The sequence below is a fragment of the Acinonyx jubatus genome, chromosome C1 (assembly GCF_027475565.1).
Source record: "Acinonyx jubatus isolate Ajub_Pintada_27869175 chromosome C1, VMU_Ajub_asm_v1.0, whole genome shotgun sequence".
Taxonomy (NCBI): domain Eukaryota; kingdom Metazoa; phylum Chordata; class Mammalia; order Carnivora; family Felidae; genus Acinonyx; species Acinonyx jubatus.
The window spans coordinates 33,129,028-33,147,371 of NC_069381.1; the positions used below are offsets into that span (position 1 = coordinate 33,129,028).

The 18,344-nt window shown below is 48.5% G+C and overlaps 1 long non-coding RNA gene across 2 annotated transcripts in view; it reads left to right on the top strand.

Moving 5' to 3' along the window:
* Positions 1-18,344, top strand: part of LOC113599396 (uncharacterized) — an 84,431-nt gene that overhangs the window by 13,107 nt on the left and 52,980 nt on the right. The window contains exon 3 of one of the 2 annotated variants that reach the window (XR_008294385.1): positions 1,281-3,291. This is a non-coding gene — a long non-coding RNA (uncharacterized LOC113599396). Of the gene's footprint in view, positions 1-1,280; positions 3,292-7,942; positions 8,117-18,344 lie in introns of those variants that run through there. The other variant, XR_003420231.2, reaches the window with a different exon arrangement.

Below are 18,344 nucleotides of genomic sequence, written 5' to 3' on the forward strand. Positions count from 1 at the left end.
GAGCGTGTCTGGGAACCACAGAGCCGTTTCATTAGTTCCTATGCCTGTCGTCCATGTGGCAGAATCACCCAGAATACTTTAGAAAAACACAGATTTTGGTGGTTCCACCCAGCAATATGCTGAGTAGTAGGTGTCAGGTAGGACCTAGGAATCACTGTGGTTAAGGCTCCCTAGGAAATTCTGGTGCCCAACCAGGTATGAGAACCCCCTGCTCTGCGGAGGAGGCTATCTCTAAGCAGGGATAGGCCTCACTGAAATACCAATCCCAGACCTCTAAGATCTGAGCAGAGATCTTGAGAAGGTGGGGAGGTAATACAAGCAATCCCTGACTTAGACTCCTCACCCCCTCCCCCTCTCCAAGAGAGTCCCACATTCTGATGGCCACATTTGCCACCAGGGATAGACCCCGGAGATGCTACTCCCCTGGCCCCAAGCAGGACAACTTTCTTTCCCTCTGTCCATTCATCCATCTGTCCGTTCACCAGACACAGTTCTTGAGCTCCCTCACATGTGCCAGGCAAGGTTTTGGGTCCTGGAGGTACAGTGGTGAATAAAGCAGACACTCTGCGTTCCCCCTACAGAACTTTCCATCAGCCCCGGCTCCCTTAGCTGGCGGAGCATGGTGTGCTTCGTCATCAGAAATGTGGCTAAGTACAAGAGAACTGGGACAGGAAACCCACCCGGGGGGCTCAGACAGAGACAGCAGCAGCGCCCAGTGGCCCAGCCTCCAGACTCCGTGGCTTCCTGATTCTTCTCTCCCACAGGCCCCACCTCCTCTCCCAGATGGCTCAGGCCTTGCCTGCCCAGCTCTCAGACTCCCCATGGTGCCTCTGCCAGGCAGTTCCTGGTGCCGAGGGGAGGGGTGAGCTGTGCAGCCTCTACCTCACCCCCCAGCCCACAAAGAAGCCAACAGCCTTCGGTAAGTCCTGAGCAACTCTTCTCAAGGGCAGGGTCAAGGAGCATTTCCTCACAGGGGTAGCAGAAATAACAAACACGAGGAAATGACAGGGATTCTGAGGATTTCAGAGCACGCAGCCTGGGTACAGGATGGACCCACGCAGAGAGATGGGGGGAGAACCTTGTTGCAACAACTTCCTTGCCCCCCGCCAGAGCCATCTCCTTGTGTCTTCGTGCCTTTATTCAGTCCTTCTGGTTCATCACAATCCCTTGCCTGCTCCAACCCCACCCAAGCTGTCACCAGTGTGGGTGCTACGATGTCACTGTCCCACTCACTCACTCTGCCATTCATTCATTTCTTCCCTCATTCATTCAACATATAGGTGCCACGTGCCAGACACAGGATGAAGCTGTAGGCAGATGAGAGCCTCTCGTGGAATTGCCAGCTGAGTGGGTAAACAAACAACAATGGGACAACGGTAATACAATGTGACTATTGCCACATGGAGTTTTGTTCAGGGTGCCAAAAACCCAGGGAGGAACCAAAGGAAGGCTGATTCTTGGTGAAGGAACAGGAACTTAAAGAGAGTGTAGCATACGGTGGGAACAGCAAGCATCAAGGCAGTGAAAGATGGTTTGCAATGGCTAGAGCACAAGGAAGGCTCAAGGGACAGAGGGAGTGGAGCCTGGAGAGGTCAGAGGGGTGGTCCATGGAGGGCCTTGAATGCTGGGCTAAGGAACTAGAACTTTCCACCATAGGCAATGGGGAGCCATTGGAGGATTGTGAGCTGGGGAGGGACATGGTCAGATTTGTGTCTTAGAATGACAACGTGTGGCAGCTGGTTTGGAGGGAATGGGCTGGAGCAGGAAAGGCCAGGCAGAGCAGCCAGGAGAGGACGAGACATAGTCCAGGTGGGAGAAGCCAAGGCCTAACTAGGGCAGGGCAGGTGGGTGGCTCAGCAGGTGTGAGCACCTCTGGGCATAAGAACCGAGGTCAGCGTGGGGCAGACAGGCTGCAGAGCTGGCCCCATCAGGGCGACTGGGCGTTTTCAGGGCTTGAGGTCAAAGACAGGCTGAGGCAGGCAGGAGCTCTAGGAACTCTTGGCCTTTGGGCTGGGGTAGGCTCAAGGTCAGCAGATGCAGCTGGGTCTGGGTCTAGAGACTTGGGAGGGCCACAGCAGGACTCTAGCCTGCATGCAGAAATCAGGGCAAAATCCAGCCCCGGAAAAGAGTTCCCAGGAGCCAGGCAGGGTGTCAGAGCCCTGGTCCTGAAGGAAGAGGCTACAAGGCAAAGAGCAGAGGACTCCTGCCTCCAGTTCCTTTATGTCATGAACCACTTCCCTTCTATGGCTACCTGTGAAGATGGGCTGCGGAGGCACCTGGGGCTACTTTCTTGCTCATGCTTCGTCCGTCTTCAGATGAGGCTCCCCTCAGACTCATCTTGAGTCCAATGACCATCTGCCCCCATCCTGGGGAACCGAAGTCTGCATGGGGTCTGACCTGCCCCTGGCTCCAAGCTCTGGTGAGGATGGACTCGGGCATGGCTCCACCCGCAAAGCGTGCAGTTGGAATGCCACATTGACCGCCAGGAAGTTTCTTGTAAAGATATAGACACTTACATTACAATCCAGCAGTCCCACTGGTAAGTATTTACCCAACATGGAGGAGAGAGTATGTTCACCCAAAGACTTGTAGGTAAAAGGCCATAACAGCTCTATTTGTAATAGCCGAAGACTGGAAACGATCTACATACTCACTGACAGGTGACTAAAGAAACAAATTATACAATGGGGCACTACTCAGCAACGAAAAAGCATGAGCTAGTAATGCATGCAGCAACATGGACAAATGTCAAAGCCAGTTGAATGAAAGAAGCCAGAAAAGAGAGAGAGCATACATAATGCGTGTGATTCCATTTTTATGGAATTCTCGGAAATGCAAACTAATCTGCGTTGACAGAAAGCAGACCCATGGTTATCTGGGATGGAGGGTGGCAGAGGGATGACAAGGAGGATGACCAAGGGGATGAAGACCTTTCGGAGGTGATAGATAATGTGCATTATCTTGGTGGTGGCGAGAGTTTCAAGTGCGTATACATGTGTCAAAACTTGTCAGATTGTATCATTTAAGCATGTGCTGTTTCTTGTACGTCGGTTATACCTCAATAAAGGTGTTTGAAAACTCTGATGCTAGTTATGCGCGGTCATAGCCAGGCTGGTCCTAACACAGCATCCGTCACCGTGTCTTCCTCCCAACCACCAGGGCACAGCGAAAGGTTGCTGTGCACCAAACTCCGTGTCCTAAATACTTCCACTAAATATATGCAGTTTGGGGCGCCTGGGTGGCTCAGTCGTTTAAGCGTATGGCTCTTGATTTCAGCTCAGGTCATGATTTCATGGTTCGTGGGATCGAACCCCATGTCAGGCTCTGCACTAACGGTACGCAGTCTGCTTGGGATTCTCTGTCTCCCTCTCTTTTTACCCCTCCCCCACTCACACTATCTCTCTCAAAATAAATAAATAAACACTTAAAAAATATATGAATGGAGTTTTCGCTTAAGCCTCACAACAGCCTTGTGAGGTGGCGCTGTTACTATGATCTCTGTTTTACATCTGAGGAAACTGAAGCTCAGAGAGGTTAAATCACTTCTCCAAGGAAATGTCATCTCACTGAATCCCAGCCCCAGCGTTTGCTCCTAACCTAATCCAAACTCTGTTTGATTTGTTCTTATGATTATGCAAACATTGTGATATTTGTGGAGAACAGCGTTGAAACATTTAAATTGTTTTCCATCTCTTGTATATCATTAAGTATCCTAGCACATCTCATAATATTTAGTTTTTCCATATTTTTGTCCATATGAAGACAGTGTTTTTACTACCGTAGTTCAATATGTGCATAAACATTTGTTCCCCCACCCCCAACCCTGCATATTTACATGTGGTCTTATACTCCTCTGAGCAAAGAACACCAAGAAAAACAGTTTTTAGGTAGGTAATTTTGGGTTCTCAGGGAAAGTCCTGAAAAGTGGAATGCAAGACACAAAGTGTTATGCTTGTTCCTCCTTATCTGGGTCTAAAAAAACACAACTCAACCTTTTTCCTGCTCAGTCTAAGCTGGAGCCTTTTGGGAGCTCTAATCTAGACATCCTTGTGACAGTTCAAACACCCATTCTCCCTCTTTGCAGGAAGTTGCTCACTCCCCAGCACCAAGAACAGGTTCTGATTGGTTTTAGCCAGTCCATATATCCACAGCCATTGTCCAGGTTTGGCCCTAAAGCACATCAGAGCCAGTGAAAAGCAAGATTTCTTCTGTTACTCCTGAGAAGGAGAAGCGGCCTCTCTTCTCCATGGGTGCTACCAGGAGACCCCTCCTTTTATGGAACACTGCAGGGAGGCACAAGGAGGCTCTTGGCAGACTGGTGGTGGGTGGTGGGAAGTTTTCGAATGGCACTGCAGACAGAGGTCAGGGCAGAGAGATAGAGAGCACCCCCTTCCCCATTCTCGCTGATGTTTGAGCCACCGGAAGCCAACTAACAGATTCCTTCTGTTTAAACCAGTTTTCATTCATCCATTTATTTGAACAACATATACTAATCTCTCCCTATGTGTTAGATTCACTTGTAGGAGCAATAGGAGTTAGGTTTTCCATGACCAGAACCCTAAATATAATCTTAACCCAATCCTTAGTCATAAACTACAACTCTGATCCTTTTCTAGCGAAGAGCTTTTAATGGCAAGAAACAAAGAACGAAGGGGCATTAGTATGAGAGTATGTATGGTGCGCTAAGCGAAATCCCAGGAATATTCTTTTTTAATTTTTAAGTTAATTTACTTATTTTGAGAGAGAGAGAGTGTGCAAGTGGGGATTGGGCAGAGAGAAAGGGAGAAAGAGAGAGAGAATCCCAAGCAGGCTCCACACCAGCAGTGCAGAATCTGATGTGGGGATCGGACCCACAAACTGCAAGATCATGACCTGAGCTGAAGTTGGATGCTTAACCGACTGAAACACTCAGGTGCCCCCAACGAATATTCTTACAAAGATCCTATAGTGCTGGGCCTCAGGAGGTCCAGATGGAGGTAGGTCCCTAAAGATGAGGGATGCAGCCTCTGTCTAATCAGTGGAACTTCATGTCAGGGTCTAAATATCAATCATCTCCACTCACTAACAGAGATCCTGAAATGATTTGTTCTCTGGACAGTGATCCCTTTATAGATTTTTTTTTTTTTTTGAAAGAGAGAGGGTGCAAGTGAGCAAGGGACAGAAAGAGAGAGGGAGAGAAGTGGGGCTCACCTGGGGCTCAAGCTCACCCAAAGCGGGACTCAAACTCATGAACCATGAGATCATAACCTGAGCCGAAGTCAGATGCTTAACCAACTGAGCCACCCAGGCACCCCCTTTATAGATCTTTAGTAGCAATCTCCACCGGACAAATACTGTAACTCATATATATGATACTGGACAAAAATAGTAAATCCTTTCAAATGTATAATATTAGAACTCCTTTCAAATTAAAAAATTTTGCTCATGAAAGTGCTCAGTGCCTTTCCCCTTTGGCTAAACTTCTAAGATTTCATTTGTCCTACCTTGGTGCTCTGAGGCCCCTCCTACACTTCTGACCACAAGGCCAATCTTGGAGGTGGCTTTGTGTCTAAAAAGAAGCCTGTATTTTTAAAAAATAGGTTTTATTTAGACACAAATTACATGCAATAAAATTCTCCAGTTTCTAGTGTAAAATATGATTGACAAATGTATAGTTGCATAGCCCCCATATATATAGATACACATATATCTATACCTCGATATATGTATTGAGATAGAAAGCATTTCTATCACCCTAAAAGTTCCCTGTACCCTTTGAAGTCAATCCCTTCCCACTCCTCTCAGCCTCTGGCAACTAGTGATCTGCTTTCTGTCATCATAATTGCGAATTTCCAGGATTTCTTATAAACGGAATCATCTAATATGCATTCTCTTGTGTCTGGCTTCCGTCAGCCAGCATAATGATTTTGAGATTCATCCATATTATTGTGTATATATCACAATAGCAGTAGTATGCTGAGTAAATTCCATTCTGTGGATATATGACAGACGGTTAACCCATTTACCAGCTAATTGGCATTTGGGTTCTCTTCAGCTTTTGGCTATGGTGAACAGAATTGCCATGGACATTCACTTATATGTCCCTCAATAAATATCTCTCGGTAAATATCTCTTGGGCAAACATGTAGGAATGGGATGGCATGGGTATAATGTAAGTGCATATTTATTTTACAAGGAACTGCCAGACTGTTTTCCAAAGTTGGACCATTTTTCATTCCCACCAGCATTATAGGGGAGTTATAGTTGTCCACATCCTCGTTAACATTGGTGTGGTCAATTTTTCTATTTTATTTTTTAATTTTTAGTCATTCTAGTGGATATGGAGTGGCATTTCATTGTGATTTAAGTTTGGGTTTCTCTGATGACTAATGATGTCAAGATACGAGTATCTCGTTGTGTGCGTTTTGGCTGTTTATGTGTCTTCTTTGGTGAAGTGTCTAATCAAATCTTTTTTCCATTAAAATAGTTGGTTGCCTTCCTACTTTGAGTGTCAGAACTCTTTATGTATTCCGGCTAAAAGTCCCTTATCTGATACGTGTTTTGCAAATGCTTTCACCCATTTGTGCCTTGCCTTTGCCTTTTTAATGATGTCTTTTAAAGAGCAGAAGTTTTTCATTGTCTTTTATGGTTTCTGACTTTTGTGTCCTATCTAAGAAACTTTTGCTTAGCTCAGGGTTTCTTAATTCCAGTACAATTGTTATTCTGGGTCAGATAATTCTTTGTAGGGGGTGGCTGTCTGTGTATCGCAGAATATTTAGTAGCTTTCCTGCCCTTTACCCACTAACTTAGTAGCATCACCCCTCCAGTTGTGACAACCAAAAATGTCTTCAGACATTGCCAAATGTTTCGGGGGTGGGGGGAGGGGAGCCTTTCCCAGGTTAAGAAACACTGACCTAAACCAACAAAAAAAATTATTTTCTTCTACATTCTCTTCTAGAAGCTGTATAGCATAAATTCTTACAATTTCTATGACATATTTTGAGTTGATTCTTGCATTTGATGTGATGGTCGAGATTCATTTTGTTGCATGCAGATACTTAATTGTTTTAGCCCCATTTGTTGAAAAGGCCATCTATCCTTCCCCCATTGAATTATCTTGGCCCCTTTATAAAAAATGGATTGACTACGTTAACTGTAGGTCTATTTCTGGACTCTCTGTTTATTCCACTGATTTTTATGTCTATCCTTACATCAATACTGCACTGTCTTGATTACTGTAGCTTTATATTAAGTCTTGAAATCAGGTAGTATAATACTGAAACTTTGTTCTTACTTTACAAAATTGTTTTGGTTGTCTTAAGACCTTCACATTTTTGTAACTTTGGAATCAACTTGTTAATTTCTACAAAAACATCTTGCTGGTGTTTTGATTGAGATTGTATTGAATCTATAGATCAGTCTAAGATCTATACAATACAATACAGGTATTCTCATCTATAAACATACTTTATCTTTGCCAAGTTTTATTCACAGCGTTTTGTTGTTTTCAATGTACTGGTTGCAGTGGTTTTAAAAATATGCTCAGGGGCACCTGGGGGGCTCAGTCAGTTAAGTGTCTGACTCTTGACTTCAGCTCAGGTCATGATCTCACGGTTCATCGGTTTGAGCCCTGCATTGGGCTCTGCATTGACAGTGCGAAGCCTACTTGGGATTCTCTCTTCCTCTCTCTCTGACCCTCTCCTGTACTCTTGCGCACTCTCTTTCAAAATAAATAAATAAACTTAAAAAAATAAAAAATTAAAATTGAAAATATGTTCAGAAATTATTTGATATACCTCCATTTCAAAATTGGAGACTGATTCTCCCCTTGAGTAAGGGCTAGATGTGATGGCTTGACTTGTTCAAATGATACAATAAGGCAGAAGTGACAGTGTGGGGCTCTGGAGACTAGGTCATAAAAAAACACTGTGGCTTTCCAATTGGATTGCCCTTTCTCTCTTAGATCATTCACACTGGGAGAAGCCAGCTGGTATGTTGTAAGCAGCCCTATGGAGAGTTCCATGTGATGAGCAACAGAGGTTTCCTGCTAATAGCCACATCAAGCCTTCAGATGACCACAGCTCTGGCCAACATCTGGGTTGCAACCTACGAGAGACACTGAGCCAGAGCCATGCAGGTAAACTGCTCTTGAATTCCTGATCCATGGAAACTGCAGTAGCAAATGTTTCCTGTTTTAAGCTACTAAGTTTGGGATAGTTTGTTACACAGCAGTAGATAACTAATACATACATCTTGCATTTATTCTGTTAAATGTATCACTATTTGATTTTTTGATGCAATTTTATTTTTTAGTTGTATGTATTTTTAAGATTTTATTTCTTTATTTTAGTTTTTTAAATATTTATTTATTTTTGAGAGACACAGAGAGAGAGACAGACAGAGCACAAGCAGGGGAGGGGCAGAAAGAGAAAGACAGAGGATACAAAACAGGCTCTGCACTGACAGCAGGGCTCAAACTCACAAACTGTGAGACATGACCTGAGCCAAAGTTAGGTGCTTAATCAACTGAGCTGCCCAGGAGCCCCTAAGATTTTATTTTTAAGTGTCTCTATACCCAGTGTGGGGCGTGATTTCGCAACCTCGAGATCAAGAGTCACTCTACCGACTGAACCACCCAGGTACCCCTTGATGCAATTTTAAAAGATGTTTTATTTTAATTTTTTAAGTTTAATTATTTATTTTGAGAGAGACAGAGACAGTGTGAGTTGGGGAGGAGGAGAGAGAGGGAGAGAGAGAATCCCAAGCAGGATCCATGCTGTCACCACAGTGCCTGACGCAGGGCTCAAACTCAAGAAACTGTGAGATCGTGACCTGAGCTGAAACCAAGAGTTGGAAACTTAACCTACTGAGCCACCCAGGCACCCATAAAAGACATTTTAAAACTTTCAGTTTCCAGTGGCTTATTGCTAGTATATAGAAATTTGATTGAATTGAGAACATTGGCTTTGTATCCTGTGACCTTGCTAAACTCAGTGTTAGTAGCTTAGAAGTCTATAATTTTGATGTGTTCATAAACTGATGTGATAATCCTCAATTCCCGGTTGGTGAGCATGCTGCTCTCTCTTTCCAGCAGTACACTTTTAATAAACCAAGTTCTTACTAATTTCGAGTCTCTGATCTCACCCTCTGACACTGGGGACCTTGAGGACCACCAGCAGCAAAAGTAGGAAATGGACTTTTACATTCACATCTCAATACTAACTCCACAACTTAATTATTATCCAACTTTGCTTCACTTCATTCTGCCTGCTATTAACTCCTTTCCTTTCCTTTCCTTTTTTAGCCACTGGCTTAAACAGGTTCAGATCTCTGGACTTCTCCCTACCATAATTCCTTTGCCTCCATTTTCCTACCATGTTTCCCAGTGTTCCTCACTTCAAGTTCCCAAGTGTGACGATCTGGTTTGGCCTGTCTCAACTTTTCCCTCCATGTCATTGGTTGCCTGGCAGCCCTCTAGTCAGGTCCCCCTTCTTCCTTCCAGTTGTTTCTGTCCAAGGGGTCAAAATTCCATGGTGCAAGTGTATCCATTTGGGCATTAGGACTGGGAACAGAGTGATCCCTTGAAAGGAGTGTGACGTGGTGGGTCCTGTGATGCAATGAAACCTCTCATACAGACCTCCAACCCTAGGCCCTACCTCCTCCTAAACCTCGAGTGACCTTAACACTGCTTGTCACCCAATCCGTGAAAGAAATGCAAATCCCATTTATAGGATTGAACATTCTTTTTTTAAATGCTTTTTTAAACGTTTATTTCTTTTTGAGAGAAAGAGTGTGTATGTGTGTGGGGGTGGGGAGGGGCAGAGAAAGGGGGACAGAGGATCTGAAGCAGGCTGTGCTCTGTCAGCACAGCACCTGATGCGGGGCTTGAACTCACAAACCGGGAGGTCATGACCCGAGCTGAAGTCAGATGCCCAACTAACTGAGCCACCCAGGCACCCCTGAACATTCTTATGCTTAACATGCATTATCTTCATCCTCTCTCCCAAACCCTCCCACCCCTTTCCTTGCTCATTCACAATCAGAACTAAAAAGTCCCAGAAAAAGCATGCACTCCAATCCATGAATCTGACAGGTGAGAGAACTGTGGCCCGGAGAGCTAAAGCGAACTTGCCCAAATTTATATAGAGGCAAAATGAAAGTATAGGCCTCCTGATTTTCCCAAGATCCCCTCTCCCCCACTAACCAGTACTTGACTCCTTCAGACATGCCCACCTCCTCCCACTCCTTATGGGATCTGATGGGGCAAGAAACTGGTACTACAGTCTAATGGAGGCAGGCAGGGCCAAGGAGCAGGTGGCAGTTAGGACTCAGCTTATGTTGTGGGTATTAGGTGTCCCACCCTACCCAGGATCAGGCTCTAGATCTTAGTGAGTGAGTGCCTGGGGGTCTAGGTCCAGGTTTGGCTAGGAGATGAGAAGTACAGAGGCAGGGGGCTGGCTGAGTTGGAGCTAGAACCAATAGACCTGTGTTGGTTTCCTGCTGGTCGTATAATTACCACAAACTGGGGAGCTTGAAACAGTAGAAACACATTCGTTCATGGCTCCGGAGGCCAGAAATCTGAAAGCAAGTCATTAGCAGGGCTCCCCCGCCCCCGGAGACTCTGTTCCTTGCCTTTGCAGCTTCTGGTGGCTGCAGATGTTCCTGGGCTTGTGGCCACATCACTTCAGGCTCTGCCCCCATCTTCACATCTCCTTCTCCTTTCCGTGAATGCAGGTCTTCACCTCTCTGTGTCCCTCTGACTCTTTCTTATAAGGACACTTGTGATGACTTTTAGGGCCCCCTGGACAATTCAGGAGGAGCTCTTCTTCTCAAAATCCTTAGCTTAATCATGTCTTTTGCCATATAAATAAGGTAACACTCATAAGTTCCAAGGATTTGATGTGGATATCATTTGGGGCACCTTTTTCAGCTCACCACAGACCTCATTATCCTCCTTCCAATGGCCTCTGAGCCGGGGGATGGAGTGGCAGCCTTCCTTATTCCTCCTGGGAGTCGAGGGGAAACTGGAGGTAGCCAAGAGAGAGAATAGTTATGGCCCTCCTACTTATTAGACACTACATTAGCTTGGGCTGCCGTGATAAAATACCACAGACTGGGTAACTTAAATAACAGACATTTATTTTCTCACAGTCCTGGAGGCTGGGAGTCTGAGATTAGGGTGCCAGTGTAGTTGGTCTCTGGGGAGAGCCCTGTTCTTGGCTTGTAGACAGCCGCCTTCTTGCTGTGTCCCCACAAAGCCTTTCTTCCACACGTACATAGGGGGAAGGGAAGGAGAGGGAGAGAGAGAGAGGGTGAGCTCAATCTCTCTGGTGTCTTTTCTTATAAGGACGCTAATTCTGTCCGATCAGGATAGACCCCTCATGACCTCATTCAACCTTAATGAATTCCTTCAAGGCCCCATCCCTAAATATAGCCATACAGGGGGTTAAGCTTCAACGTATGAATTTGTAGGAAGGGATACAAACAGACAAGAATAGACCCTTATGTTTATGTTTTTATTGAATCATCTTAACAGGGAATTAGTATTCTATTGGACAGATGAGGAAACTGAGGCTCACAGATGAAGTAACTTGTCCGAGTCACTCACCCAGCTAATGAGTGTCAGAGCCGAGATTCCAAGCCAAGCCACGCTGATTCCATTGCCCTGGGCTCGGCTGGAACTCCACAGTTAAGGCTTCAGCTCTGCCTGCACTCACAGCATCACTGCCTCTTGTGAATAGTAAGGGAGATGATTCATTTTCAGAAACACCAAATAAAAGCTGTGCTGTCTAGTTAACACTAGGTTTACAACCTACTGGAAATATGTATAACACCCCCCGCCCCTCCACAGTGGAGTCCCAAACCCTTATACACTTCACTTCCTGGTTCTTCTTCCACTCTCCGTTTCCCGGGCTTATTTTCGAGGGCTTTGTAAGGAGTGTGTGCCAAAGAACAAAGGGAGGAGGGACTGAAAGTCTCTGCATCACATCAGGGAATATACATTTCTTCCAATCAGACTACTTTTTGCCTTATATGGGCATAGGCGATGTTGGGGGTGGGGCACTAGGCTGTAACCTCTGTAGTACTTAGCCAATGAGGAACCATGGGAGGGACTTGCATACTCGGAGATAAATTGTCTGCTGTAACTGCCTCAAGTGTGCCTGTTCGTCAGACATCTGCTCTTACAAGAAGGTTGATTAAGGCCTTGCTTTACTGTGCTCCGAGTCTCCACGTCCCTCTTTTGATTGGGGTCCCTCCTTTGATTGGGTCGATGGACTTACTTCTAACACTCTGCTTTTACCTGAAGTACAAACTCAAGAGTTCACAGGTTCCTTAGTGTAGCATCTTCAGCCTTCAAGAAACCAATAAGCTCATAGCTCTCAGGTGTCTTGAGGAAGGTGATCACTGAAGGAGGAAGACAAGGGTCCGTGGGCTGGGCTTCCCTGTGTCTTGGCTTGCTTGAGCCCTGTGGGGGTGGGGTCTAGATGAGAACAACCTGGGGAGGGGCCAGGGAGAAAGCCCTCCTCCCCTGGGAGTGCAGAGACTTTAGTTGAGGTCCAAGCATGACAAAGCACCCACTCCATGGGTGATCTCTGGCAGTCTCTTTCACATTCTGGACCTCAATTTCTTCATCTTCCAAATGGGGGATTCAGTTCCTTTATAAGATATGTTCAAGTCCTGAACCTCTGTGACTTAAAATACTGTCATCAGGACCAAAGCCGTCCGGTGAACAGAATGCTGTCACTCATCACTACCATTCAGTGAACATTTACTTCCATTGCCATGTGCTTGCCCATGTGTTGGGCAATGCTGAACAATAGAGGGCATGCAGAGGGAGGGGAGACCCAATTCCTGGCCTTGGAGAATATTAGTGCAGGTAGAAAGGCAGATATAAAGGGAGGGGAGGGTAAGAAGGTATATAGTGTGCACAGGGCCCTGGTGCTGAGGAGGTTGCTGAGGGGGAGGGGCTCAGAGGGCAGAGTAGAGCTGCGAGAGACCCCACATTCAGTAAAGCAATGAAGGCATTGTTGTCTCCATTTTACAGTTAAGGAAACTAAAAGCTCCGAGAGAGAAATGGCTGCTAAGCCACACAGCTGGGAAGTGGTCAGGCCTGCCTCCATTTCGGGTCCTTGTCTTTTGGCACAGTTTGCCCTACACTATAGGTGACACTGGGACGGGGACAGAAAGGAATCTGACCCAGACACTGAAGATGCATGTGAAAAGTTCTCAGTCTGGGGAGATGGACAATCAACACGCAGCTCTAGATTTTCAGAAAGCACAGCTTGGCCACCTTGTGGATGTCAGGCCTTGCACCCAGGAGCAGAGGGACTGAATCAAAGTGTTTCCAGGCCCTTGGGGAGCTGTAGCCTGCTGGGGCGATGACACATTCCAGGGTCAGAGCGGTGACAATCCACAAAAAGTCTCAGCCTAGGCCTGCTGAGGGTTTTCAACCCAAAGAAATTTATGGCCTCGGACATTCATTTATTCATCCACTTATTCACCTACTCATTATTCCTTTCTTTCGGTCACCGCATGGTACTGAGAGCCACCTATATATCTGTTTGGGGAGCCTGCCCTCCCTCTTTGGACACCAATCCCCAGGCCTGTGCCCCTGGGCTACAGTTTGAAGTCTGCATTTGTGTAACTTGTTGCTCAGTGCCTGGAGGGGGGAGGGCACGGGCCTGGTCTCCTGCCTCTCTGGTTGACCTAGGGGAGATTGAACCAGGCTAGTTGACCTCTCTGAAGCTTCTCTCTGCTGCTCCCAGAGCTCCCTCTCCAAGGCATGGGGACTGTAGGCCAGGTTGCAAGGGGGAGGTATTTGTGAGCACAAGGGCTCCACTCCCTAAATCTGCAGATCAGGTCCAAAGCAGAAAGGCAGAACTGGAGGGGGCAGATCACAGAACTCGGCCCTGTTCGCCACTGTACTGATAAAGCAGAGGCAACCACTGCGCCTCCCCGCAAACGGTAGGGGCCCAGCCTTTCAGTTCCCAGTTCTTCCGCTGCCTACAAATTTTTCCTGGGTGGTCCCCAGGCTTTGCATGTAGCTGTTTAGATGGGGGATGGGAGGTCCCTTCTCAGAGGCTTGGCCGGTGGGTGTGGTGGGGGAGGGCAGCCGCTCCCGGTCCAGAAAACATTCCCTCTCAGTGCTTTTGATCTCCTGTGAGCCAGGCCCCATTCTTTCTCCCTATCTGCCCCTGGATTGCCCTGCGCCGAGGACAAAGTGGTGGAGTGGAGGCGAGTGCGAGGAGGGTGAATTGAAGAGATAATGCAAAGGATCGTTCTGGAGTTCATTCTCTAACCCTTCTCGACTAGTCGGGTATCTCTTGAGTGGCTGGTGAGGGGCACGAACCGACGCGTGCATGTGTGAGATCAGGTGTGGACAAGGGTCTGTGGGACTACACACACGTGCACGCGCATACGTGGGTACCCGTGTGTTTGCGGGACTGTGAGCAAGCACGAGGGTAGCCTATAGGCACGAGTGCCCGCAGTGGTGGTGCTGCGGCTGGCTTGAGAAGGCGTTGGTCTCCCCACTGACCTCCATCGGCGCCACCTCTCCGCCTCCCTTTGATGCGGACAGGACTGGACAATCTGTCATAAAGGGCCCCTTGGAGACCGGTCCATCTAGGTTGGCTCCTAGATAAGACATTCCGGAGCGCAGACTTGTGTACCCGGATGTCCTTGTACATCGAATTCCACTTAGAGGCCCGAGGCGGAGTCCTCGTCCTCACACGCGGGGTGGGGGTGTGGTTTGGGCACGCGTGAGTACTGGGGAGCCCTGCCCGCGCCTCTCCTGCAAATCCCGGGACTGTACATTTCACCACCTGCCCGACCCCCGCCCGGCCGCCGGCCTCGTTTCTGCGGGCCCCGGGGCAGCCCCTCTCTTTGTCTGGGTCCAGACAGGCTGCCCGTAGCACCCCGACCCCGCCGCCTGCCTCGGGTGCAAGAGACTGCCCCGCCCCCTTTCGGTCCGCGGGGCCCCGGAGGCGCTGGCGGCCGGGCAGGTAGCGGGCAGGCGCCGCCCCGCCCGACGACAGGGCGCAGGGTCACCTGCCTGGGCGCGCCAGCAGACGAGCGCTACGTGCGCGGGCCGCGGGCAGGGCGGGGGCGGGGGGCGCGGGAGCTGCCTGGTCGGGGGCTGACGGAGGCGGCCCTCGCCCCCTTAGTCCTTAGTCCTGCCCCTTCCCGAGAGCGCCCCGCCGAGCTTCCCGGTCGGGGTTCGGGCGACCCCTCCGCCCCCCCTCCCCCCCCCCGCCAAGCGCAGGGCCCGCCTTCCCCGCCCCCGCCACCTGACCACCTTGCACCCCAAGGCCCAGTTCGAAGGCTGCTTCTGGGAAGCCGCCTCTGACTCCCGGTTTTAGTCACTGTCCTCGGGGCGCCCTCCGGCTCTGATCACTCGGGTCGAGGCTTGCTTCCCCTCAACATGCAGGGCGGGCCCGCAGTGCCCGGCACCGGCCCCACCGCCACACTGCCGTCTGTCCCCGGAGCGGGAGTGAATGGGCGAAGGCAGAGAGGGGCCTGAAGGAAAGCCGGGCGGGGGCCACAGCTCGAGCCGATGTGGGAGCTTCCCTGTCAGTCCCGGCGCCACCGACCCTAGGGACGCCTTGGGTGCTTCATGTACGTGAACTCAGCCAGGACCCCCTAGCCTTTGCTCAAGCTGTTCCTTCTGCCTGATACACTCTCTCTTCACTGGGTCCTGGGGGACTGATACACACTGGGTCCTGGGGATCGCTCCTGGGGAAGCCATGCCTGATCCTTGGGGCCTTGTGGTGATCTGTGCACCTGACTTCCGTGCCAGCTGTTTATGCATAATGTTGCATTTCCCCCTTTTTATGACCCTGCCAGAGAGTGAGGTGACAGCCTTGGAGTGACTGACCTGGGGTGTGAGCTCTGTGCTAGAAAGACATCAAACATCAAAAAGACATCAAAAATAAGCTCTTTCTCCCACCTCACACTGTGGCCTTGCTCTCCCAGGCCGTCCTCTGGGGACAACTGTTCCTCTGAACTGCTCCCCACCTCCCCTCAATCCTCCCCCCTCTCAGGCCAGAACAGGGCAGGGCTGGGATTCTTGCTCCAGGGCTAGGTCAGTCTGGGTCCTCTGTGGCTTTGGGCCTCCTTGAGGAATTTCAGGGGTGAATGTGCAGGGTGTGGAGAGGGGTGAGGTGGGAGCTGCAAGAATGTGGGGCTCCCAGAGGGAAGGCCAGCAAAAGGTGGAGAGGGCGGTGTGAGTGGGCTTTCCTGGGAAAAGGCCCTGGGAAGCAAGGGCTACTTTGAATGACAAAGGTTCCCTGGGGAGCAGAGGAAGGCTCGGGAGGGTGGGAATGTGGGAGGAAGAGGCTCAGAAGGGCGGGGAGGAAGCTGCCCAAGGGCTTCCATCCGCAGCGGCCCTTTCAAGTCCTGCTAAACCCGTAACAATGAGAGGAACTGACCTGTGGACACCAGGGGCAAAGGATGATTAACGTAATTCACCGAGGAAATACAAAAACCTTATGAAAATGTCAGAAATCCCAAAGTACAAATGAAAAGGAGATTCCGGCTTTTCTTATCTATAGAATTGGTCAAGATAAAAATAATGAAAACACCAGATGCTGGTACGATGTGGGGGAAGCCAGGGCCTTTTTCTCTGCCGAGGAGGTAAATTGTAGTATTCTGCAGGATAATTTGACAGTACGTATGAAAACTTTTAGAAGAGTAATCCTTTGAGTTAGCAATTCTGCTTCCAGGATGTGCCCTAAAATCAAAGCTGATTTATCCCAGCCTTATTTGTAATTGGGGTAAATTGGAAGTCTTCTAAATTTTCAATGACAGGGACCTGGGTAGATAGACTGTGCAGCATTCGTAGAAGGAAGGCTGTGGGGAAATTAAATATCACACTCTTGAAGAATATTAAAGAGATGAGGAAACCTCAAGATATGCTGGTAAGTGAAAAGGGGAAGTTATAAAACAGCATGACTCCAATTTTATACGATGTGTATATAAATATGCATAATAGCTGCCACGTGTAGTGCTGGGCTGGGTGCTCTACCGTGTGCTAAGGACTTCACTCAGTCTTCCATTCAACCTTCCCAGCAACCTCGCAGAGGGAGATTCTACTAACTGCATGGGAAAAAAAACTGCGAGGAAATTAACCCAGATCGGAAAGCTGGTTTGTGCTTTACCCAACAGAGGTGGGAGGTCAGCAGAGAACTTTAAACAGGTGAGCAACAGGTGAACAAGAAAATCATCTAGGTGGTTGAGGAAGATCATGGTGTAGCGGTTTGGATGAGGGACTGGAGAAGCCGAGAGGTAGGGAGACCTGGCCGGAGCCTGTTGCAGGATAAGGTAAATCTGGTTTTGATTCGTGTGAGGGTCGGAGGAAGAAAAGGTGCTCTGGAAAGGGTCTGGAGAGGATCCAAGAGGCAGAAACCCGCGATGACCCATCTCAAAGAAGCCCAGGGAGGAGAGTGAAAAAGGGAATGTGAGGAATAGTACAAGAGTGCACGCTTCTACGTGGGGCCTTGTGGTGTCTCTGCCTGCACCCAGGTAGAGGATCCCCCAGCACCTCCCTGGGCTCCCTGCCTCCTTGCCTGGGGCTTCCGTGTGTTCTTTGGTAACCCCAAGGCCTCCCCTCCCCCACCTGAGGGGCATCGTCATTCTGCTTGCCCTCGAGCAGTATTTGGAGCTTCAGATGAGAGACCAGAGACAGTGCTTTACAAACTGTCCAATGTATAATCTCTGACTCAGGCTTTTTAAGTCTCAGGCTATTCCGAGGCTAGTTGGTAATGTTTTCTCTTGTCTTTGGTGGCTGCTTGGCTCACCCTTTTCTTCTCCGACCACATCTCTGTTCTGACTTGCTTCATAGCCTGCGTGAGTCAGCAGCTGACCCATCCCAAGAGTTGCTGTCAGCCATTCGGCCCTGATTTATTGAGGGTGACTCTGCCCTGGGGCCTGCTCTTTGCCCCACGGCTCCTCCCTTCACTCTCCTGCGTCTTGAAGGTCTTCTTCTCTATCATCTTTTCCCCCAAGAGACCCAAGTTTCTACCATAATTTCAAAGGGGAACAAAAATTCCTCTTCTCCCTACTACTTCTCCAGCTCCCTGTCCTTTTGCATTCCTTCCTAACCAAGCTTCTCCAGTAATTATCTACCTTTTTTCATCTCCCTTTTGTCCTTTTTTTTTTTTTTAAATCTTCTTTCTCTCTCTCTTTGTTTTCCTTCTTTGTCTCTTCATTCTTTGCAGTCAGGCCTCTGCTCCCGCCTATCCACTGAAATTCTTGTCATGATCGCTTTTGGGTTAAGTGCTAGCCCCCACAGGATATGTCCAAATCCTAACCCCTGGAACCTTTGAAGGTGAACATATTTGGAGAAAGGGTCTTTGCAGATGTAATTA